At 40.2% G+C, this 25,434-nt stretch overlaps 1 protein-coding gene across 4 annotated transcripts in view; it reads left to right on the forward strand.

Annotated features, from left to right (window-relative positions):
* Window positions 1-25,434, forward strand: part of ppm1ba (protein phosphatase, Mg2+/Mn2+ dependent, 1Ba) — a 211,829-nt gene that overhangs the window by 399 nt on the left and 185,996 nt on the right. The window lies entirely within an intron of this gene.

The raw sequence follows: 25,434 nt of genomic DNA on the forward strand, positions 1-25,434 counted from the left end.
AACACTTCAAAACATCGCTGAAATGGGTTGCGCCTTTCAGGAATTAAGTTCTGAATCTTAATCACTCTCTGAACCCAAGTAAAAGAGCTTTTTCCTCATTTCTTGAAATACACACCAAGATCCCTGTATTCTTTCACACCTACTAACACCTTCCTTTCCCTTCTTGTAAGTCTCAAAGTCAGCATAGTCTCCTTTAGGGAAATCTTGCCTGACAAATTTTTGAAGAACTATTTGAGGGAATAACAGTTGGAGCAGAAAAAGGATGTTGTTTACTTGGATTTTCAGGCTTTTGACAAGGTCTTGCACATGAGGTTGCTAAATAAGATGAGAGCCCGTGGATTTATAGGAGCCATACTAGCATGGATGGAAGATTGGTTGACTGGCTGGAGGCAAAGAGTGGAAATAAAGGGAGTCTTTGCTGGGTTGGCTGTCAGTGACTAATGGTGATGCACAGGGATTGGTGTTGGCACCGCTCCTTTTCAAGTTGTGTTAATGATCTGGATGACGGAATTGATGGCTTTGAGGCCAAGTTGGCAGATGATATGAAGATGGGTGGAGTGGTAGATAATGTTGAAGCATGGAGTCTGTAAAAGGACTTGGACAGATTATGAGAATGGGCAAATAAGTGGCAGATGGAATGTAGTGTAAAGGGGTTACGGCCATGCACTTTGGTAGAAGAAATAAAGGTGTTGACTATTTTTCAGCAGGGCAAAAAAATTAAAAAATCTGAGGTGCAAATGGACTTGGGAGTCCTTATGCAGGACACCCTAAAGGTTAACTTGCAGGTTAGTTGGTGGTGAGGAAGGCAAATGCAATGTCAGCATTCATTTTGAGAGGACCAGAATATAAGAGCAACGATGTAATGTTGAGGATGTTGAGGCTTTATAAGGCATTAGTCAGTCACCATTTTGAGTATTTTGTGTAGTTTTAAGTCCTTTATCTAAGAAAAGGTGTGCTGGCAAATATTGAAAGCCCTTGTTAGAGTGGATGTGGAGAAGATGCTTTCTGTAGGAGCTGGGCTAGGACCAGTGGGCACAACCTCAGTAGAAAGACGTCTGTTTAAAATGGAAATGAGGAATTCCTTTTGCCAGAGGGCGGTGAATCTGTAGAATTCATTGCCACAGATGTCTGTGCAGGCCAAGCCACTGGATATATTTAAAGTTGAGGTTGATAGGTTTTTGTTTACTCGGAGCATCAAAGGTTATGGGGCGATGGCAGGAGAATGGGTGTGAGAGGGATAATAAATCAGCCATAATGGGATGACAGAGCAGACTCAATGCGCTGAATAGCATATTTCTGCTTTGATGTCTTGTGCTCACCATGTGAATTATCTCACTGTTCTCTGAATGAATTGTTTGCTCACCATCAACCATACTGTGTAGGATATCTGTATCCTACTAAAGCCAAACTCTTTACAATATAGCCAAGCTTTATATCATCCATGGCCACTATATTTAGGTCTAAATCATTAATATGTACCACAAAATAAAAATCACTCCCATATCACAAGTAATTGTTTTCCAGCATAGTTCATACAACTTTATTTGGTCATCGTTTTAACAAATGATCCTTTCTCAGATTCCCATATGCCAGATCTTAGTCCAAAGATCCCTGCAAGTCATGGCTCTTGAAATGTTCAGCCAGATTTTTTTTTGAAGTATGTACCCTTATCACCCTCCAGGCAGCAACCAGCACACCCCATAACTCATTGAGCGAAATAATTTTTTATCAGAGCCCTGATCCTCATTCCAATTAAGACTCTAAGGCACAGGAGCAGATTTAGGCTGTTCATCTGCTCAGCTATTTCATTGTGGCTGATTTATTATGCCTCTCACCCACTTTCTCCTACCTTGTCCCTGTAATTTTTGCTGCTTTGATTAATCAAGAATCTGTGAACCACCCCTTAAATATACCCAATGACTTGGCCTGCACAGACATCTGTGGCAATAAATTCTGCTGACTCACCATCCTCTGGCTAAAGAAATTTTTCCTCATCTTCACTCTAAATAGATGTCCCTCTATCCTGAGGCTGTACCCTCTGGTCCTAGACTCCATCACAGTGGGAAACATCCTCTCCACGTCCACTCTATCTTGGCCTTTCATTATTCAATAGATTTCATTGAGATCCCCTTTCATTCTGCTAAGATTTAGTGAGTACAGGCCTAGAGCCACAAAATGGTCCTCCTATGTTAACCCTTTCATTCCTGGAATTATTCCCGTAAACCTCCTCTGGACCCTCTCCAATGCCAGCACATCCTTTCTTAGATAAGCGTCCCAAAACTGCTCACAATACTCCAAATGTAGTCTGACCAATGCCAAATAAACATGCTTGCTTTTGTATTCTAGTCCACTCGAAATGAATGCAAGCATTGCATTTGCCTTCCTTACCACTGACTCGAGCTGCAAGTTAACCTTCAGGAGTATTACATGAGGATTTCTAAGTCCATTTGCACCTCTGATTTAGGAATTTTCTCCTCATTTATGCTTTTATTCCTTCGACCAAAGTGCATGACCCTGCACTTCCCCACACTATATTTCATCTGCCACTTCTTTGCCCATTCTCCCGATTTGTGTAAGCCCTTCTACAGACTCCCTGCTCCCTCAAAACTACCTGCTCTCCCACCTATCTTCGTATTGTCCCCAAAGCCATCAATTTCTTCACCCAAATCATTGACACATGAAAAAAAGCAGTCCAACATGACCCTTGTGGAACACCACTGGTCACCAGCAGCCTACCAGAGAAAGCCCCCTTTATTCCCATTTATTGCCTTCTGTCAGTCAATTAATCCTCCCTTCATGCTAGTATCTTTCCAGTAATGCCATGGATTTTTGTCTTGTTCAGCAGCCTCCTGGTGCAGCACCTTGTCAAAGGCCATCTGAAAATCCAAATAAACAATAGACAGTAGATGCAGGAGTAGGCCATTCAACCCTTCTAGCCAGCACCGGCATTCACTGTGATCATGGCTGATCATCCACAATCAGTATCCCGTTCCTGCCCTCTCCCCATATCCCTTGACCCTGCTATCTATAAGAGCTCTATCTAACTCTCTCTTGAATGCATCCAGAGATTTGTCCTCCTTTGCCTTCTGGGGCAGAGCATTCCACATATCCACCACTCTCTGGGTGAAAATTTTTTTCCGCATCTCTGTTCTAAATGGCCTACCCCTTATTCTTAAACTGTGGCCTCTAGTTCTGGACTCGCCCATCAGCGGGAACAGGCTTCCTGCCTCCAGTGAGTCCAATCCCTTAATAATCTTATATATTTCAATCAGATCCCTTCTCATCCTTCTAAATTCCAGTGTATACAAGCCCAGTCGCTCCAATCTTTCAACATATGACAGTCCCGCCATTCTGGGAATTAACCTTGTGAACCTATGTTGCACTCCCTCAATAGCAAAAATGTCCTTCCTCAAATTTGGAGACCAAAACTGCACACAATACTCCAGCTGGGGTCTCACCAGGGCCCTATACAGCTGCAGAAGGACCTCTTTACTCTGATACTCAATTCCTCTTGTTATAAAAGCCAGCATGCCATTAGCTTTCTTCAATGCCTGCTGTACCTGCATGCTTGCTTTCATTGACTGATGTACAAGAACACCTAGATCTCATTGTACTTCCCCTTTTCCTAACTTGACTCCATTTAGATAGTAATCTGTCCTCCTGTTCTTGCCACCAAAGTGGATAACCTCACATTTATCCACATTAAACTGCATCTGCCATACATTTGCCCACTCACCCAACCTGTCCAAGTCACCCTGCATTCTCATAACATCCTCCTGACAATTCACACTGCCACCCAGCTTTGTGTCATCAGCAAATTTGCTAATGTTGCTTTTAATCCCTTCATCTAAATCATTAATGTATATTGTAAACAGCTGTGGTCCCAGCACCGAACCTTGCGGTTCCCCACTGGTCACAGCCTGCCATTCCGAAAGGGACCCGTTAATCACTACTGTTTGTTTTCTGTCAGCCAGCCAATTTTCAATCCATGTCAGTACTCTGCCCCCAATACCATGTGCCCTAATTTTGCCCACTAATCTCCTATGTGGGACTTCATCAAAAGCTTTCTGGAAGTCCAGGTACACTATATCCAGTGGCTCTCCCTTGTCCATTTTCATAGTTACATCCTCAAAAAACTCCAGAAAATTAGTCAAGCATGATTTTCCCTTCATAAATCCATGCTGACTTGGACTGATTCTTCTAATGCTATCCAATTGTGTTGTAATTTCTTCTTTTATAATTGACTCTAGCATCTTTCCCACCACCGATGTCAGGCTAACCGGTCAATAATTCCCTGTTTTCTCTCTCCCTCCTTTCTTGAAAAGTGGGACAACATTAGCCACCCTCCAATCAGTAGGAACTGTTCCTGAATCTATAGAACATTGGAAAATAATTACCAATGCATCCACGATTTCTAGAGCCACCTCTTTAAGTACCCTGGGATGCAGACATCAGGTCCCGGGAACTTACCAGCCTTCAGACTCAACAGTCTATCCAACACCATTTCTTGCCTAATATAAATTTCCTTCAGTTCATCCTTTACCCTAGTTCCTTTGGGCACTATTACATCTGGGAGATTGTTTGTGTCTTCCCTAGTGAAGACAGATCCAAAGTACCTGTTCAACATCCACTGACTTTCTTTTGTCTATCCTTCCTGTTATTTCCTCAAAGAATTCCAACAGATTTGTAAGGAAAGATCTCCACTTCAGGAAAACATGCTGACTTTGGCCTATTTTGCCATGTGCCTTCAAGTGCCACTAAAACTCATCCTTAATAAAAGATTCCAACATCTTTCCAACCCCTGAAGTCAGGCTAACTGGCCTATAATTCTTTCTTCTTCCTCCCTCGCTTCTTAAAGAGTGGATTGATATTTGCAATATTCTAGTCCTCCAGAACCACTCCAGTATCTAGTGATTCTTGAACAATCATGAGGAACAATCATTACTAACGCCACCACGATCACTTCAGTGACCTCTTTGAGACCATGGGGTATAGTCCATCTGGTTCAGGTGACACACCTACATTCACATTTTTCAGCTTCCCAAGCACCTTCCTACTAATAGCAATGACACTCACTTCTGCCCCCTGACATTCTCCTAGCATTCAGCTCATGTCTTCCACAGTGAAGACTGTTGCAAAATGCTTCTCAACTTTATCCACCACTTCTCTATCCTCCAATACTACCACTCCAGCATCATTTTCCAGTGGTCTGATATCCACTATCTTTTTTTCACTCTTTTACATATCAGAAAAAACATTTTGTATCTTCTATGTTATTGGCTAGCTTACCTTCATATTTCAGCTTTTCTCTCTATATGGCTTTTTAGTTGCCTTCTGTTGGTTCTTAAAAGCTTCCCAATACTCTACCTTCACTCTGGTGTTTGCAATATTGTATGTTTTCTCTGACTGGCAAGGGAAGTCAAAGACTATTTAATCGATAGAATGAGACCAAAGTCATGAGAATTAACTTAATCCTAAAGTCCCTAGATTTTGCCCTTCCTGTGGAAAATAAGACACTTTGTTTCCACTGTCCAGGCCTCTCAATTTTAAACATCTCAGTGAAATCATACTTCAGTTAAGTCTTCCCTTACTTTCCTGCTTTCCTTTGTGTTTTTTTCATAACTATAATTCTCCACCCTTGGAAACATCCTTGTAAATTTTCCTTGCACCTTCTCTGTGAACTCTTGAGTTATCAATCATTGCTTATTTTCATAAATCTTTTCAAAATTTTGTAAGCCATTTTTCTAGTCAAGTTTTTAAAGCTTTCTTTTCAATCTTAATCTCTCACTTATGTTTCCATTCAAGTCAATCTCTCACTGCCTTTAATCCTTGCTTGAACAATATGATTGTAAATAATATTTTTGATATGATTTCATATTCCCTACTGAGGTTGGACTTCTTTGATTTCAGTTTTACCACATAGTCTAAAATTCCCAGGTTTGTCCTTCAACTTTTTGTCCTTTTTTTCCCTACCATATTTCAATAACTCTTTCTCATTCACCTCAAAGACCTGTCAAGGCATTCTCTTGACATCTGCAGACCTCCAATTGCATTAACTGTAATCTCTATTTTCTACACATGAATAGACACTGAGACTATTTCAAAGTGTTATGAAATTAAACAATTTTTTAATTTCTGACCTTTTTTAGTGTTAAATGATTGAGGTCAACTCTAGATGTTAAACTTCCCTCTGTCTTGCCCCAGCCTCCAAAGAGCATATCTATGCTACAGTACTTTTCTGAGCTACATGGCCTCATTAAATTACAATCTTTTGAAGTAACTGACTCACTATAATTTTGCTTGACGATATCGTAACAGCTAACCGAAGCATCTCCAGAAAGAAAGGCAGTGCCTGGCAAATTTGTGTAAGCATCAATCATCAGGCATTGCCTCTGTAGGCACCCAGTGTGATTTGAACTGGGCAGCCTGAAGCTTTGCCAACCAATCAACCCTTGAGTAATACGTTGTGAGAATTGATTTTAGGTACAGTTGACTGACTGGAAACAGTACTTCAAGGAAAAGGGCTGCAAAGCCCAAGGTCATGGGAATGTGCATACCTTTTGTTTGGTGTTTGGTGGATTTCCAAATGGTTCTGAGTGTGCAGGCTCTTTGCTTTTCTTTATAACATTATAAAGATGAGCTACAGCTGTAATCTCACAACCAATTACAGATAGACGTTTTAAAAGGTAGGTGAGGGGAGTTGATGGTGGAATAGTTTTGGCTCCTAAGATACTTCCATCCCAGCACCACCACCACTCCAGGGCAGCTCTCATATAATCCGTGCATGGACAACACTTGTCTTGAGCACAAAGCTGGTGCAAAATTTGTGTTCATGAATGGGTCTGGAACTACTCACAATAAATCACTCAAAGTTTGCTGCACCATTACAGTGCAGTGCAAGTTACAGCAAGTGACAACGCTGGGAGGAATGAAGAAAGCAAAGCAGTAGGAAATTGTATCTGATGAGGAAGAATTGATTGAAATGATGCAAAATAAAAGTAGGATGTAATCAGTTGTGAAACACTGACCGACTTTTTTTTAGAATGCATGAATAATACTAACATAGGATACCATAGGAATGTACAGTATTGAAACAATTGCACAGATTTTGTGGGCTCAAGATCGTATCAAGCACTCATTTTTACACTTATCCTGCTAGAACCTATTTTATTCACAGCATATTCTGAGCAGCGATGCCAGTCTTCCACTTGTGTACAGACAAGGTGCAATTTTCAGTGGCCAATTAATCTACCAACCCACACATGTTTGGGATGTGGAAGGACATTGAAGCACCAAGAGAAAACTCATGGGAAACAACCTCCGCACGGACAATACCAGAGGTTGGGATTGAACCCAGGGAGCTGGAGCTGTGAGGGAACAGATTCACTATTTGTTCCAATTAGCTTTAAAACTTGATCACAAAATGTAAGAAAGGTGATTAATGCAACAACTTCTTTGCAAATATCAATTAATAGTTTAGTTATTAAAAGCAATAGTATATTTTTTGGAAGGTTTACTGCCCACTCGAGTGGTTTCACCGAAAGTGGAGGAGAGCTGTGACTTGTGGCCAGTATGGGCCTGCCTGAAGAATGTTGTGCTTTATTTGCTGTCAAAGCAATTTAATGCAGCTGGTTTTCTGGCACATGGGCTGAGTTTTGTTGAGGGAGTAAGCTGAAAACATGAGATGATATTAAGTTCCTGCCCCTGACATGCTTATGAGGTGTGGCACATCATAATTTGTGGGAGGGCAAATTGCAGTGATGCCCAGACAGACTTGTCCAGCCACTTTGAGCTGCAGTTTCCTTGCCTGATGTTGGCTTATTGTAGTTCACCAAAGGTACAAATACTATAATGTTGAAGCCTTTGTGAGAGCCCACTGGGAGTAGTCTTGGTGCTTCAATTTAAACTACAAATGTAAGACAACTTCAAAACCAACCGCTCCAGCTGAACACTCAGGAGAATCTGCAGATGCTGGAAATCCACAATAATACATACAAACTGCCAGGACTCATGAAGTATGTCAGCCCAAAATGTCTCTTCTAACATTTTGTGTGTGCAATTCTCCATTTTTACAGTTATGTTGTACAATTTCTTAATGGATTTATCAGTAGCTTGTGTGAGGCCACCAGTTGTCCTTTCATTATTAGGGTTCCAAAATCTCAATCCTCAACAGAGGTAGCATAGAACCACTCACTGAGGGGAGCTGGTTGACTTTACTACACCACCTGTTCACCTTTACTTGATTTCAATGTGAACATCAATGTAAATAGCCACAGGTTCAGTCGAGTCAGTTTTTGTACTGATACTTGGTAGAGATGGAAGAAGTTGTGTTTTCTCCTCAGAAGATGTCCCAAGAGAAGTCCTTTAGAATGGTCTTTTGCTCCCGAGGAAGGTGAGAGCTGATTTGACATTGACAGATAACAATCTTCACAAACTGAGCATTTTATGAAGTGTAGTAAGGTTTTTCTTGCCAGACAACCTGTTCAGATAGGCCTCTCCCATCAAGATTTGAGACATTAGGATGCTATTGGCAAAAAGTGAGCCTTTCATCAGTGGTCAGAAAACTATTGGAGAAGACTTGAGAGAGAAGAATTCATGTACATTTTTAAAGGCAGTGATTGATTAGAGAGGGTTACTTTGTGAACAAGAAATCCTATCTCCCTTGATTGAATTGTTTTGAGGAGCTAACAAAGGAAATTGATGGAAAAACAGTACATGTTCATGTGGACTTGAGCAAGATATTTGATGAAGTCATGTGTGATAATCTTGTCCAGAAGCTTAAAATACATTGGATCCAAAGTGTATTGGCTGATTGGATCCAAAATTGGCTGGTGACAGGAGGCAATGGGTAATGGTGGGAGATGCTTTTTCCTGATTGGAAGTTTATAACTAGTAGCATATGTAGGGATTGATTTTGGGATCCTTGGTGTTTGTGATATATATTGATGACGGGTGGGCCTTCATGTTCCTGCTGATGACTGTTTCAGCTATCTTTCTTGAGGTCATCTGAGTACTTATTCTGGGTTTCTTTCTTCTGTTCATGAGAATGGGAGAACTGTTCTCCCCTTTCACCTGCCCAGGCAACTTACTTCTGGCTCACCTTAGAGCTAGAATGGAATCATAATTAAGTTATTAGACCAGTAGTCAAGAGAATTAATAACCATGAGCTAGCTGTCCATTTAAAAGTAAGTTTGACCCACACTTGCTGGATATTAAAAGAATGAAATACCTAAGATTTTAAGAGCGATGGAGAGGGTAAATGTCAAGATGTTTTTTTTATTTCGAGCTGGAAAATTTAGAACATGAGTACAATATCAGGATAAAGTGTCAGGTCTTGAGAATTGAGATGAGGAGAAATTTCTTTGAGTAGGATGCTCAGTTTTTAAGTATTTCTGAGCTGTGAAATAATAAATTTTGCATGAGGGAATCAGAAGACAGGAGATTCAGGCAGGAAACATAATGAGGTATGGGAAAAACATAAGGTTGTTCAGAATCAGGTTTATTATCACCGGCATGTTACGTGCAATTTGTTAACTTGGCAGCAGCAGTTCAATGGAATATATAATCTAGCAGAGAGAAATAATAATAATAATAATGAATAAAATAAAATATAACAATAAACAAGCATATCAATTACATATATTGATTAGATTATTAAAAATATGCACAAACAGAAATACTGTATATTAAAAAAGTGAGGTAGTGTCCAAAGGTTCAAACTCCATTTAGGAATCAGATGGCAGAGGGGAGGAAGCTGTACCTGAATTGCTGAATGTGTGCCTTCAGGCTTCTGTATCTCCTACCTGATGGTAACAGTGAGAAAAGGGCATGCCCTGGGCGCTGGAGGTCCTTAATAATGGACACTGCCTTTCTGAAACAATGCTCCCTGACAATGTCCTGGGTACTTTGTAGGCTAGTGCCCAAGATGGAGCTGACTAAATTTACAACCTTCTGCAGCTTCTTTCAGTCCTGTGCAGTAGCCCCTCCATACCAGACAGTGATGGAGCCTGTCAGAATGCTCTCCACGGTACAACTATAGACATTTTTGAGTGTATTTGTTGACATGCCAAATCTCTTCAAACCCCTAATAAAGTATAGCCGCTGTCTTGTCTTCTTAATAACTGCATCAATGTGTTGGGACCAGGTTAGATCCTCAGAGATCTTGACACCTAGGAACTTCAAGCTGCTCACTCTCTGCACTTCTGATCCCTCTATGAGGATTGGTATGTGTTCCTTCATCTTACCCTTCCTGAATTCCACAACAAGCTTTTCCATCATTGAGTCATTCCGACATTGAGTGCCAGGTTGTTGCTGTGGCATCGTTCCACTAGTTGGCATATCTCATTCCTGTACACCTTCTTGTCACCACCTGAGATTCTACCAACAATGGTTGTATTGTCAGCAAATTTATAGATGGTATTTGAGCTATGCTTAGCCACACAGTCATGTGTATACAGAGAGTAGAGCAGTGGGCTAAGCACACACCCCTGAGATGTGCTGGTGTTGATCATCAACGAAGAGGATATGTTATCACCAATCTGCACAGACTGTGGTTTTCCGATTAGGAAGTTGAGGATCCAATTACAGAGGGAGGTATAGAGGCCCAGGTTCTGCAACTTCTTAATCAGGATTGTGGGAATGATGGTATTAAATGCTGAGCTATAGTCGATTAACGTCATCCTGATATGTGTTTGTGTTGTCTAGGTGGTCTAAAGCTGTGTGAAGAGCCATTGAGATTGCATCTGCCATTGACCTATTGTGACAATAGGCAAATTGCAATGGGTCCAGGTCCTTGCTGAGGCAGGAGTTCAGTCTAGTCATAACCAATATCTCAAAGCATTTTATCACTTTCGATGTGAGTGCTAATGGGCGATAGTCATTACGGCAGTCCACATTATTCTTCTTTGGCACTGATATAATTGTTGCATTCTTAAAGCAAGTGGGAACTTCTGCCCATAGCAATGAGAGGTGGAAAATGTCCTTGAATACTTCCGCCAGTTGGTTGGCACAGGCTTTCAGAGTATTACCAGGTACTCCATTGGGACATTCCGCCTTGTGAGGGTTCACTCTCTTTAAAGACAGTCTAACATCAGCCTCTGAGACAGAGATCACAGGGTCAACAGGTGCAGCAGGGATCTTCACAGCTGTAGTTGTGTTCTATCAGAGCAAGACATACAACATGTTGAAGGTACTCAGCAGGTCAGGTAACATTTATGGAGGTGAATAAACTTTTGAGGTTTCAAGCCAGGATTCTTCCTTAGGACTGGAAAGGAAGGGGGAAGAAGCCAGAATAAGAAAGTGAGGGAAGGGAAGGGGGACATACTGGGGGTCGGGAAGGAGGGCATGGTGGCAAATGATAAGTGAAGCTGGGGGAGGGGAGATGAGGTGACAAGCTGGGAGGTGATAGGTGGAATCTGACAGGATTCCTATTGAGAGGAACATGATCAGCCATATTCTTTTTGAATGGCGAGAAGGCTAAAAGACCAAATAGTCTACTGTGTTTACTTATTGTGATCTTCTATTCTTATCTTGCACTTCAGGATAGCAATATCAGGAAAGTGATACTTTCCCTTTTAAGTGCTGGATTCCTGTTCTAAATTGCTCTGTCAAAGCCAGTCAAAACTACATATGGAAAATGGATAATTCTTCCATTCCGTTGACTGCAGATGGGAAATCCACCACTGGAAACCACGAGACCCAGAGGTTAAAACACCTTGGGCCTGAAATGTTTGCATTCCATTCTTCAATCTGCACAAAGCGTATGCAGCTTGAAGCTGATATATTTTGATATCCAAGAGAGCACTGCTCTTACATAACTCAATATTTAAATCACAGAATATGAAAATAATGATGCACTGACAGGGTGCAACATTTTCTGAATTATCACAAAGATTGTTTATCAGTTTTATTTTTCAAAAGAAATTATTAAAAATAGATAATCAGCATAAATTTCTCACTAAGTACAATTTGTGCAGGTAGGCTAAATTGACTTTGAATGACCTATCACAAATGCAAATGGAGAAAGCAGTCATATTTCAGAGTGTAGTATGAAGACGTTAGAAGGCTACAGTGCAGCTGGTTGGGTCAGATGACATCATAAAAAGTGAGAATGAAGCTAAAGCAATTTATAATCATCATCTGTCTGTAACTGTGCCAACAATTTTGCTGTCACCAGCTAGCTGCTGTTTTGCACACATTTTTTCAAGTTTAATCTTGTTTGACTAACGTGTAAGTTTGTGCACGCTCAAAAATTAATGCCAACGACAAGAGTGCTATGTGGTGTCTTAGCACAAACAAAAGCATGTTATAGCATTGTCATAGAGCAGTAATGTGATACAACATCGCCTGACTGGTGCTTGGCTTTTACAAGTGTTTTTTAAAGTACATTATTACTTAGTTACATAACTTCTCTGGTATGCATCTCCTTGCTCACTGCTGCTCTGAGTTAAGTGTAAACATTTGTCAGTTTGACTTATTTGGTGTGTTCTTAATCCAGGATTTCAAAAACATTGTGTTCACATGTTTTCGGGTCAAGTAAATAGAAAAAGTTTCTAAATATAACTTTTATCAGGGGCATGTTAAAATGATCACGCCTAGTGACTGATTGGTCGAGTGGATTTGCATACTGTCCTTTTGCCTTTAAATTCAGACCATACTATGGGATTAAATTGGAATGAAACTGGAAGGCCTCAATTCATGTCTTTGTTAGTACTTAGTAGAAGAAACATCCTAATTTGACAACAAGTAGAAATATGTTGATTGCATTTCTTATGCATCCCATTTCGAAGGTTAGCTAGTGTGAAACCTGGAAATGATCAGCATGAGAATCATTGAATGACAGACAGAGTTGCATATTTCAGAAACCGGCCTTTTAGTTCACCAGATCCATGCCAACATTCTTTTGCCCATCAATACTTATACAATGTTCCCACTTTAGGTCTATTTCCTTCTTTATTTTGTGTATTCCAGCACTGTACCTATTTAATGCCTGTTAACAGGGCAATTGTATTAGATTCTACCACCTCAACTGGCTGAGTTTTAGATGTCAACCACTCTCTTTAAAAACAAACATTCCCCACAAATTTTCCTCTTACCTTAAACCAATGTCCTTTTGTTTTAAATACTAACCCCTACCTTGGGAAAACATTTCTGATTACATACTATATCTATTTCTCCTATAATTTTATATACCTCTGTCAGGACACCCATCAGCCTCAGTCACTTCAGTGGAAAAAAAGCTCAGACTTTTCAGTGTGTCCTTATAACAAATGTCTTCAAATCCAGGCAGCGCCTCGGCAAATCTCTGTGCCCTTTCAATGCAATCACATCCTTTCTGTAGTGTGACCTAACCAGGGTTTTGTAAAGTTGCAACATAACCCAACTTTATATTGTGTGCTTCCCTCCACCTAAGAAGGGATGCCATTTACCATTTTCACCACCCATATCTTTATCCTTGTTTCCATTTTCAGGGAACTATGGACCTGAACCTTAACCTACCATTTACTGTATATGTCGTATCTCTACTGTATTTCCTAAACATCATCTTGCATTTGTGTCATCTGCAAACCTATTAATCATTACAACTACATTGACCCAAGCCATTAATATGTACCATAAACAGCGTAGTTCCCAACACTGAACTCTATGGTACACCACTAGTCACAGATTTGCAATCAGCAAAGCACACTTTCACTGGTTCTCTCTGTTTCCTACGACCAAGCCAATTTTGATCCAATTAGCCAGTTGCCTTTGATTCCCATGTGCTTGAACCTTTTGGACTAGCCTACCATACAGGACTTTGTCAAATGCCTTATCAAAGTCCATTTGGTGAGGCAGGTCATACAGCACCGTTGCGAGGAAAGAACCATAGAACATTACAGCACAGAAACAGGCCTTTTGGCCTTTCTTGGCTGTGCCAAACCATTTTTCTGCCTAGTCTCACTGACCTGCACCCGGCCCATTTCCCTACATACACCTCTCATACATGTACCTGTCCAAGCTTTTCTTAAATGTTAAAAGTGAGCACGCATTTACCAGTTCATCTGGCAGCTCATTCCACACTCCCACCGCTCTCTGTGTGAAGAAGCCACCCCAATGTTCCCTTTAAACTTTTCCCCCTTCACTCTTAACCCATGTCCTCTGGTTTTTTTTCTCCCCTAGCCTCAGTGGAAAAAGCCTGCTTGCATTCACTCTATCTATACCCATCATAATTTTATATATCTCTATCAAGTCTCCCCTCATTCTTTACGCCCCAGGGAATAAAGTCCTAACCTATTCAATCTTTCTCTGTAACTCAATTTCTCAAGTCCCAGCAACATCCTTGTAAACCTTCTCTGCACTCTTTCAACCTTATTAATATCCTTCCTGTAATTCGGTGACCAAAACTGCACACAATACTCCAAATTCGGCCTCACAAATGCCTTACACAACCTCACCATAACATTCCAATTCTTATACTCAATATTTTGATTTATAAAGGCCAATGTACCAATAGCTCTCTTTACGACCCTATCTAACTGTGACGCCACTTTTAGGGAATTTTGTATCTGTATTCCTAGATCCCTTTGTTCCACTGCACTCCTCAGTGCCCTACCACTTACCTTGTATGTTCTACCTTGGTTTTTCCTTCCAAAGTGCAATACCTCACACTTGTCTGTATTAAACTCCATCTGCCAGTTTTTCAGCCCATTTTTCCTGCTGGTCAAAATCCCTCTGCAAGCTTTGAAAATCTTCCTCATAGTCCGTGACACCTTCAATCTTCGTATCATCAGCAAATTTGCTGATCCAATTTACCACATTATCATTCAGATCATTGATATAGATGACAAATAATAATGGACCCAGCACTGATCCCTGTGGCACACCACTAGTCACACTCCTCCACTCAGAGAAGCAATCCTCCACTATCAATTCTCCCATTGAGCCAATGTCTAATCGAATTTACTACCTCACCATGTATACCTAGCGACTGAATCTTCCTAACTAACCTCCCATGCGGGACCTTGTCAAAGGTCTTACTGAAGTCCATGTAGACAACATCCACTGCCTTCCCTTCATCCACTTTCCTTGTAACCTCCTTGAAAAACTCTAATAGATTTGTTAAACGTGACCTACCACACACAAAGCCGTGTTGACTCTCCCTAATAATTCCCTGTCTATCCAAATGCTTGTAGATCATACCTCTTTGTACTCCTTCCAATAATTTACCTACTACTGATATCAAACTTACCGGCCTATAATTTCCCAGATTACTTTTAGAGCCTTTTTTAAACAATAAAAAGGAATGATCAATGTTTCGGGTCAAAGCTCTGAATCAAGACTCAGTCCAAAACACTGATAATTTCTTTCCTCCCACAGATGCCACATGACCTGCTGATTTCCTGCAGCACGTTGTTGCTCCAGGTTTCAGCATCTGAACTCTCTTGTGACTCAATTATCCCTCTCTGCCCAGTTTCATTTCCTTTGGTAAGAGTTTTGTTAGTTCAGAATCAGAATTATTTTTACTAACTTAGGTTACATGAAATTGATGTTCTGCAGCAGCAGTACAGTGTTCAGGCATTAAAGTTATAATAATAAAATTAAATAATAGTGCATAAACAAATATTGGTGTATTGATTGATTGAGATACAGCACGTAATAGGCCTTTCAAACCACACCATCCATCAACCCCGAATTTAACCTGAGCCTGATCACGGGACAATTTACAATGACCAATTCACCTACCGACCAGTACATCTTTGGACTGTGGGAGAAAACCGGAGGACCTAGAGGAAACCCACGCAGTTATGGGGAGAACATATAAACTCCTTATAGGCAGTGGCGGGAATTGAACCTGGGTTGCCTGGTCTGTAAAGCATCGTGCTACCTACTACACTACAGTACTGCACTAATGGAGTGGTTCTTGGGTTCGTGGACCGTTCAGAAATTGGGTGAAGGGGAAGAAGCTCTTTCTGAATCATTGAGTCTTCAGGCTCTTGTACCTTCTCTCCCATTAGCAGTAATGGGAAGAGGGCATGTTCTAGGTGATCAGAGCCCCAGTGATAGATGCTGCCTTCCTGATGCTCAGTTTCTTGCAGATGACCCCAGTGGTGGGGTGGGTTGTGCCTGTGATGGAGTGACCTGAGCCTACAACCCTTTTGCAATCCTGTGCATTGGAACCTCCACACCAGGCTGTGTTGTAACCTGCCATTTGTAAGAATTGGAAAGGAATATAGGATATTTCACTCTATGCCACATCTATTTCTTTGAATTTCTTGATTTTGAGCACATGATGTTAACACATTTGCAAAATAAATCTCACACAAGAGATTCTGCAGATGCTGGAAATCGCGAACAACTCGCTCAAAATGCTGGAGGAACTCAGCAGCTCAGGCAGCGTCTGTGGAGGGGAAATCATAACAAATCTACTGCCCATCACTGATGCACAAAAATATTTGGAAGAACATTTTGCTTATCCAATGTGTAGTCACGTGTATCTTCATTTTTGCTATTGTGCTCATTTATATATTTTGGATGGCATGAGATTTATTTTTCATCAAGCTGCCTATCTTCAAGGAAGACAATAATGTTCATTTCTTTGGACTTTTACTTTGGTTTAGTGTGGGAAATGTCTCCTGATTCATGGTAAACAATGACCTTGAGACCTTTTTGAGCCTCTTATGTTTTCAGAAGAACCAAATCAATGCAAAAATGTCTATCCACTGCATTGTGAACCCGAGGGAAAGGGTAATCACAGAACCCAAACTGAAAAATATACAAGGAAACCTTGATCAAACTGTATTCTGTTTTGGTTATAATACCAAGAGTACTGATTTCTGTTCTGGTTACCAGGGCACATGAAGGATATTTAAGCTTGGAGAGAGCAACCATTTGAGGTTGATATTCAAATTTGACTTATGTGGGAAGAATGAAAAAAACTAGCAGAGTAGAACAAATTTGAAATTAGTAAAGGGAAAATTTGTGTCTGATACCAGGAAATCCTTCTTCATTCCAGAATAAAAGAAGTATCTTTGGAAACGTACACTTAATAACACTTTAAGCTGCATGAAAATTCTGATAGATGAACTGAGATGGGTCAAATGTCTTCCTTAATCCAAAATGTAATTATACAAAACAACTTAGAATGGGATAGAGTCTGAAATTATAAAGCAAAACAATTAACGACAAAGGCGTTTTTGAAATAAATGTACTTCCACTCTGCCAGACAGTTTCAATTAAAGGTATGGAGCATTGACCTGATAGATTCTTTTCTGTTCATAACTTTCAATAATTCCTTAGAAGCTGAAGTGTTGTTCCTCAGTACAATTTTCCTGAGTAAAGCCTCCCAGGTTCATTTTAACCCTGGCTTTAGATCGACCAAACTATCAGAAATACTATATCTAATTTCTCCAGTGAACTGTACATCTGTGTATTTTGGATGACGTAAGGTTTATTTTTGTCAAGCTACATTTCTTCAAGGTAGACAATAATGTTCAGTTCTTTGTCCTTTCATTTTGGTTTAATGTGTGGGACATATCTTACTACCAAATCATTGGAAGCTATAAACTTGAGTCCAATATGAACCATTTATGTTTTTAGAAGAACCAAATCAAGAACTAGCCCCATTCACAAATAGCATCTCATCAACATCAAACCAAAACTGTCCATCCAATGCATTGAGCGATCAATGAACCCAAAGGAAAGGGAACTGCAGAACATTCTGTTTAATTAAATTATAAAGTATGGAATCAATGTTGTCTAATTTCTTACAAAGAATATTTGCTTCGATTGGTGTTGAAAAATATTTGCTTCCTGTCACTGAACTAATCATTATGTAGCTACTCATCTATTCCTCAGAAATCTCAATTCATTGGAGAATGAATCTTGAATGAAGCTGGCTTATTGCACATAAAACAGAAAAACATACTGAGATTATGTAGCACTCATATCGTAACTACCGTAAGGAACCAAGATGGCAAATACAAACAGCACCCATGTTCCAAGCTGGCTGGAAACCTGAATATCAATTTTGAAAATATGAAGAAAGGTGGCTGCCACCTTGTTTGAAGATTATGTTAGACCATTAGACATAGGAGCAGAATTAGGACATTTGGCTCATTGAGTCTACTCTGCCATTCAACCATGGCTGATCACTTTTTTTTTTACCCCTCTTCAGCCCCGCTCCTCAGTCTTCTCCCCATAGCCATTGGTGCCTTATCCAGTCAAGAATTTATCAATCTTTACCTTAAGTCGACCCAATGACCTGGCCTCCACAGCTGCCTGTCTAATTCACCACACTCTAGCTAAAGAAATTTCTCCACATCTCTGTTTTGAATCCCTTCTATCATGAGTCTGTGCCCTTTTGTGCTAGACTCCCCCACCATGGAAAATACCCTTTCCACATCTTGGCCTTTCAACATGCGAAAGTTTTCAATGAGATTCCCCATCATGCTCCTAAATTCCAGCGAGTACAGACCCAGAGCCATCAAACGTTCCTCGTATGATAACCCTTTCATTCCTGGAATCATCCTGTGAGCCTCCTTTGGACCCTCTCCAATGCCAGCAAATCTTTTCTTAGATGAGGAGTACAAAACTGTTCACAATACTCAAGGTGAGGCCTCACCATTGCCTTATAAAGCCTCAGTATCACATCCCCGCTCTTGTATTCTAGATCTCTTGAAATGAATGCTAATGTGGTATTTGACTTCCTCACCACTAACTCAGCTTGCAAGTTAACCTTCATGGTGTTCTGCACAAGGACTATCAAGTCCTTTTGCACCTCAGATTTCTGGATTTTCTGCCTGTTTAGAAAATAGTCTGCACATTTATTTCCACTACTAAAGTGCATGACCATGCTTTTTCCAATGTTATTTCATTTGCCACTTTCTCGCCTATTCTTCAAATCTGTCTAAATCCTTTTGTAGCCTACCTGTTTCCTCAACACTACCTGCCCCTCCATCAATCTTCATATCATCTGCAAACTTTGCAGCAAGGTAATCTATTCCATCATTCACAAACAAGAGAAAATTTGCAGATGCTGGAAATCCAAGCAACAGACACAAATGCTGGAGGAGCTCAGCAGGCCAGGCAGCATCTCGGGAAAAGAGTACAGTCGACGTTTTAGGCCTTGACCTTTTGGCAGGATCCTCACATCCTTCAACATCTGGCACACTACTCGTGTCTTCCACAATGAAGAGTATTTGCAAAATACTCACTTAGTTCACCTGCCATCTCCTTGTATCCTGCTATTATTTCTCCGGCCTCATTTTCTAGACCTCCTGTATCCACTCTCATCTCTTTTTTATTTTTTTACATACTTGAAAAAGCTTTTACTATCCACTTTCATATTGTTTGTTGGATTATCTTTTCCCTCCTAATGATTCTTTTAGATACTCTGTAGGTTTTTTTTAAGCTTCCCAATCTTTTATCCTCCCACTAATTTTTGTTGTATGCCCTCTCTTTTGCTTTTGTGTTACCTTTGACTTACCTTGTCAGTTATGCTCATAGTATTTTGTCATTTGAGTATTGCTTTGTTTTTGGAAGACGTCTATCCTGCACTTTCCTCATTTATCCCAGAAACTTCTACCATTGCTGCTCTGCTGTTATCCCTGCCAGAATATCCTTCCAATTCACTTTGGCCAACTCCTCTCTCATACCACTATAATTTCCTTTACTCCACTGAAATACTGCTATGTCAGACTTTACTTTCTTCCAATCAAATTTCAATCATATTGTGATCACTGCCTCCTAAAGTTTATTTTACCTTAAGCTTCCTAATTGCCTCCAGTTCATTACATAACCCCCAATCCAGTATAGCTGATCCCCTAGTAGGCTCAAAGACAAACCACTCTAAAAAGCTATCTCATAGGTATTCAACAAACTCACTCTCTTGAGATCCATTACCAACCTGATTTTCCCAATCCACTTGCAAGTTGAAATCTTCCATGACTATTATAACATTGCCCTTTTGACATGCTTTTTCTATTTCCTGTCATAATCTGTGGTCGACATCCCAGCTACTGCTGGGAGGCCTGAATGTAACTGCCATCAGGGCCCTTTTGCCCTTGCAGTTTCTCAACTCAACTCACAAGGATTCAACATCTTCCAATCCTGTGTCACATCTTCCTACTGACTTTATGTCATTCTTCACCAGTAGAGCCATACCACCCCCTCTGCCCACCTTCCTATCCCTCCAATACAATGTGTAACCTTGGACATTCAGCTCCCAACTGCAACCATACTTCAGCCACGATTGAGTGATGGCCACAGCATCATACCTGACAATCTGTTATAGTGCAACAGGATCATCCATCTTGTTTCTGATACTCCATGCCTTGAGATATAACATTTTGTGTACTGTATTTGCTACTCTTTTTGATTCTGCATCCCTAATGCACTGATACCCTGCTGGCTGCAATTTTGTCCTATCATCTGTCTGCCCTTCCTGACCATCTGACTGCATGCAGTCTTTGCTTTTTTTTACCATCCATTCTATCCCGAGTCCTATATTGCCCTAGCTGAGCATGAAATATGTAAATATAGTTGCTTCGCAATATTTTGCCTATAATTTTTAAACGCACATTGGTTATATGAAAGGGAAATTTTAAAAGTGTAAGCTGCTTAGGGTTAGTAATTTACAAAGTTTACATATTTTGTGCAAATATGCCCATCAGAACAGCTATTGTTGTTTCACTTTCTTGAAGTTGCAATGCATTATATTTACTTTTCTAAAAATGGCTGAATGTCTATAGAAATGAATCAACTTCAGTTAATACTCAGCACTGGCATCTATTTATTCCATTGGGACATCATTCATCAGATCGTTCTCAATTGAAAGTGCTATTTACCAACAACAGTGAAAATCATTGAGGCAATGTCTTATTTAGATTTTTGGCATGGACTGCTTAGAATTAAATTACTGTAAATGTTTACTGGGGGAAAAATCAAAATGACAGTCAAGCTCAGTTGTGGGCAAATTAGTGGAGAAGATTCTTTGGGCCTGGGTTTATGAGCATTTAGATTCTTTAAGGATGTGACAAAGAACATTGAAGGTAGAATAGTGGTTGTGGTGTATATGGATTTTAGTAACGCATTTGATAATGTTCCCCATCATACACTAATTCAGAAAGTCAGGAGCCATGCAATCCAGGTAAACTTGGCTATATGGATTCTCACAAGGCATCAGGGCCTGATTGTGTACCTGGCAGGGCACTGAAAACCTGTGCAAATGAACTGGTGGGAGTGTTCAAGGACATCTCACTGCTGTGTTCGGAAGTTCCCACCTGCTTCAAAAGAGTGACAATCATACCAGTGCCTGAGAAGAGCAGGTGAGCTGTTTTAACAACTATCACCCAGTTGTTCTCACATCTACTGTGCTTTGAGAGGTTAGTCATGACTAGAATCATCTTCTGCCTATGCAAAGATATGGACCTGTTGCAATTTGCTGATTCCCACAATAGGTCTGCAGCGGATGCAATTACACTGGCTTGCCACTCAACCTTGGATCACCTGGAAAAAAACAACACTTACATCAGGCTGCTGTTTATTGACTACAGCTCAGCCTTTAATAGCATCGTATGCTCAGTACAAATCAACAAGCTCAAAAACCTAGGCTTCTATAAGTCTTTCTGCAACTGATTCCTTGACTTCTTCATTAGGAGATCTCAGTAAATGTGGATGAGAAATAACATTCCGTCCTTGCCTCAAGGATGCGTGCTTAGCTCACTGCTCTGCTCCATCTACACCCGTGACTGTGCAGCTAGGTTAAACTCAAATGCCGATGACATAACTTTTGGCAGAATTTCAGAGTGTGATGAGTGTGAGATAGATCAGCTGGATGAGTGGTGTCACAACAAGAGCTTTGCACTAAATGTCAGTAAGACCAAGGAATTGATTGTGGATTTCAGGAAGGGGAGGTGAAGGGAAAACATTAAGGATTCAGCAGTATAAAGTGTGAGCAGTTTCATGTCAACATCTCTGAAAATCTGTCCTGGGCCCAACATATTGATGCAATTACAAAGAAGGCACAACAGTTGGAGTTTGATGTAACTTGATATATCACCAAAGACTCTAGTAAATTCCTACAGGTGTACCATAGGGAGCATTCTAACTGGTTGCATCATGGTTTGGTATGGAGGGGTCACTTGTCAGGATTGGGAAAAAAAAGCTGCAAAAATCTGCAAACTCAGTCACCTCCATCATGGGCATTAGCCTCCCCAGCATTGAGGACATCTTCAATAGGTGATGCCTTGAAAAAGACAGCATCCATCATTACGAACCCTCTTTACCCAGGATATGCCCTTTTTTCATTGCTGCCATCAAGAAGGAGGTCCAGAAGCCTGAAGACATGCACACAATATCTTAGGAACAGCTTCCTCCCCTCTGCCATCAGATTTCTGAATGGACAATGAACCTTTGTGCACTACCTCACTATTTTTTCTTTTTTTTTTGCCCTTTTTTGCACTACGTGTTTATCTTTTTTTAGTTACAGTGGATTCCAATCAATTGGGCCAACGGTTAATTGGGCAGCTGCTTATTTGGGACAACTCTGAAAGAACAAAAACTTATTGAGAAAATAGCCCAGGATTCCCTTCATTTATTTGCAACACTATGCCACTGAATTGGGACAGGAAACCATTGCCAAGCATTTTTTAACTAAAGTCGGTTGCAAGCACTTGTGTGGTCATTTGATATTACACCATGGTTAGAATGAACCGTCTTTAAATAGCGCTAGTTGTGTATGCTTGTATTATGTTATCCATTTGGGCCGACAGATGCCAATTCAAAAAGCACCGATTTTGATATTATATTTTTTTTATTTGTTCTTTAAAAATTACAGACCTTTGTCAAAATGCCATGAAAAGTTCTGACACCGGCTAAAAAGAATATACCCTAGGTATCTGTGATGATTTTGTTCATTTACAATGAATCAAATGAACATGGCTGCACACACTGGATAAATTCCTCCATTGACTAACTATTAGGAACTATTACACAGTTTTATAATACTGTGGTAGTATTGGTAATGCTTTCATTTGTTTTGCATTTCACTTAAATACATAATTTGTTACTCAGTTAAACAGTAGTTTGTCTTTTTTTTAATAAATCTTTCTAACTATTTCCAAGAAACTTTGGCCTAATGGGGCCAAATTAGGACAAAATGTACTGGTCTTGATGTGTCCCAATTAACCAGTATTCACTGTTTACATTGCCTTGAAGAAGTATTCAGCTCAACAAATATTTTCACGTTACCATCTCATTTTCTAAATTTAAAATATATTGAAGTAAGATTTTAAGCTAGTTTACAAAGTATTGTGCATGACATCAAATCAAAAGAAAAATTCCGAAGCCTGTCGACAATTTACTAAAAGGAAGAAGCCCTGGTCTTGACCATAAAGACTCTGCAAAGCATCAAAGATGCAGAAATGTGGAAGGAGGTTTTGTGGTTGGATGATACTAAAGTGAAAACTTTTGGCCTCAAAACTAAGCAGTACATATGCATCAGCCAGGTAACACCATCCCTACTGTAAATTATGGTGTTGGGATTTTTTTCAGCAACAGGGACTGGCAATCCAGTCAGGATTGATGGAAAGATAAATACAGAGAGATCCTGGATAAAAACCTGCTAGTCTCTGCTAGAAAGCTTAACCTGGGGAGGAAGTTCTTTCAGCAGGAGAATGGCCATAAGCACAACGCTAGAGCAACAATAGAGTGGCTTCAAATGAAGAAAATTGATGTCCTTAAGTAGCCCAGTCAGAGTCCTGACCTTAAAGCGATCAGACATCTCAGCCAAGACCTCAAGGTTGCTGTCCACCGACACTTCCCAACTAAAGTGGCACAGTTTGAGCAATTTAACAAGGAGGAATGGGCAATTCATGTTCCCTCACATTGTACAAAGCTAACAGAGCCTTTTCCAAAAATTCTACTGATTGTAACAGCTGTGAGAGGTGGAGTACTGAGCAAAGGGGGATGAATATTTTTGAACTTCTGACATTTCAGTCTTTGAATTTTTAGTTGTTCATGTTTTACAATTTTCCCTGTTTTTTTTTGGTCTCCACTGTTGGGGTGGTGGGGGGGGGGCAGGAGCATGTGATTCACAAATAAATATTCTCAGTTAAATTGATCAAAATCCCTGGTTGTAATACTCATTTATGTGAACAAAGAGTTGGGTGCTGAATACTTTTTCAAGGCACTGTTTATTTTCTTATAGTAATTTATAGGTTTTTTATTATATGTATTGCACAGTACTGCTGCTGTAAAATGACAATTTTCATGACATATGCCATTGATGTTAAATCTGATTCTGATAGTAGGCAGGGAGTGTATTATACCTGGAGGTTAGTGACCAACTGTGTTCCACAGGGATCTGTTCGGTGACCTCCACATTTTGTGATTTTTAAAAATGACTTAAGATGAAGAAGTAGAAGAATGGGTTAGTAAGTTCACAGATAACATGAAGGTTGGTCAAGTTGTGGATGATGTGGAAGGCTTTGGTAGGTTATAAATGGACACTGACAGGCTCCCAAGCTGGGCTGAGAAGTGGCAAATAGAGTACAACCTGGAAACGTATGAAGTGATTCACTTTGGAAGATTGAATTTGAAAGCAGAATACAGATTAATGGCAAGATTTTTAGCAGTGTGGAGGAACAGCGAGATCTTGGAGTCCACATCCATAGATCCCTCACATTTGCTGTGCAAGTTGATGGGGTTGTTAAGACGGCATATGATATAATGGCTTTCATTAGTCAGTTGGATTCAGCTCAAAAGCCTTGAGGTAATGTCCAGTTCTGTAAATGCCTAATTAGACCATACTTTGAATATTGTGTTCAGTTCTGGCCACCTCATTATAGGAAAGATGTGGAAACTTCAGAGAAGGTGCAGAGGAAATTTACCAGGATGCTGCCTAGATTAGAGAGCATGTCTTATGAGGAAAGGATGAATGAGAAAGGGGATTTCTGTTTGTATAGAAGGAGGATGAGAGGTGACTTGACATTGGTGTACAAGATGACAATGGATAGAGATCAAGTAGGTAGTGAGATATTTTTTACCCAGTGCTAAAATGGCTAATGTGAAGGGGCATAATTTAAAGGTGATAAGAGGAACGTATGGGGGGATGTCAGAGGCAAGTTTTTCCACAGAGGGTGCTGAGTGCATAGAACACCCTGTCAGGGGTGGTCGTAGAGGCCAGTACATTAATGACACTTCAGAAATTCTTAGACTGACATACAGAGGACTGTGTAGCAGGAAAGGGTCAGGTTGATCTTAGAATGGGTTAAAAGGTTGGTACAACATCGTTGGCTGAAGGGCCTGTACTGTGCTGTAATCTATTTTCTATGTTTAATTTACTAATGCAGCCAGGTTAACGATACATTTTTAAGCTTCTCCACATGTATCATTAGAATTCCAGACACATAGCTGATTATATGAAAACCTTTCAAAGATCCTATTAATCTTCTG

This window comes from Hypanus sabinus, chromosome 12 (genome assembly GCF_030144855.1).
Source record: "Hypanus sabinus isolate sHypSab1 chromosome 12, sHypSab1.hap1, whole genome shotgun sequence".
Taxonomy (NCBI): Eukaryota; Metazoa; Chordata; class Chondrichthyes; order Myliobatiformes; family Dasyatidae; genus Hypanus; species Hypanus sabinus.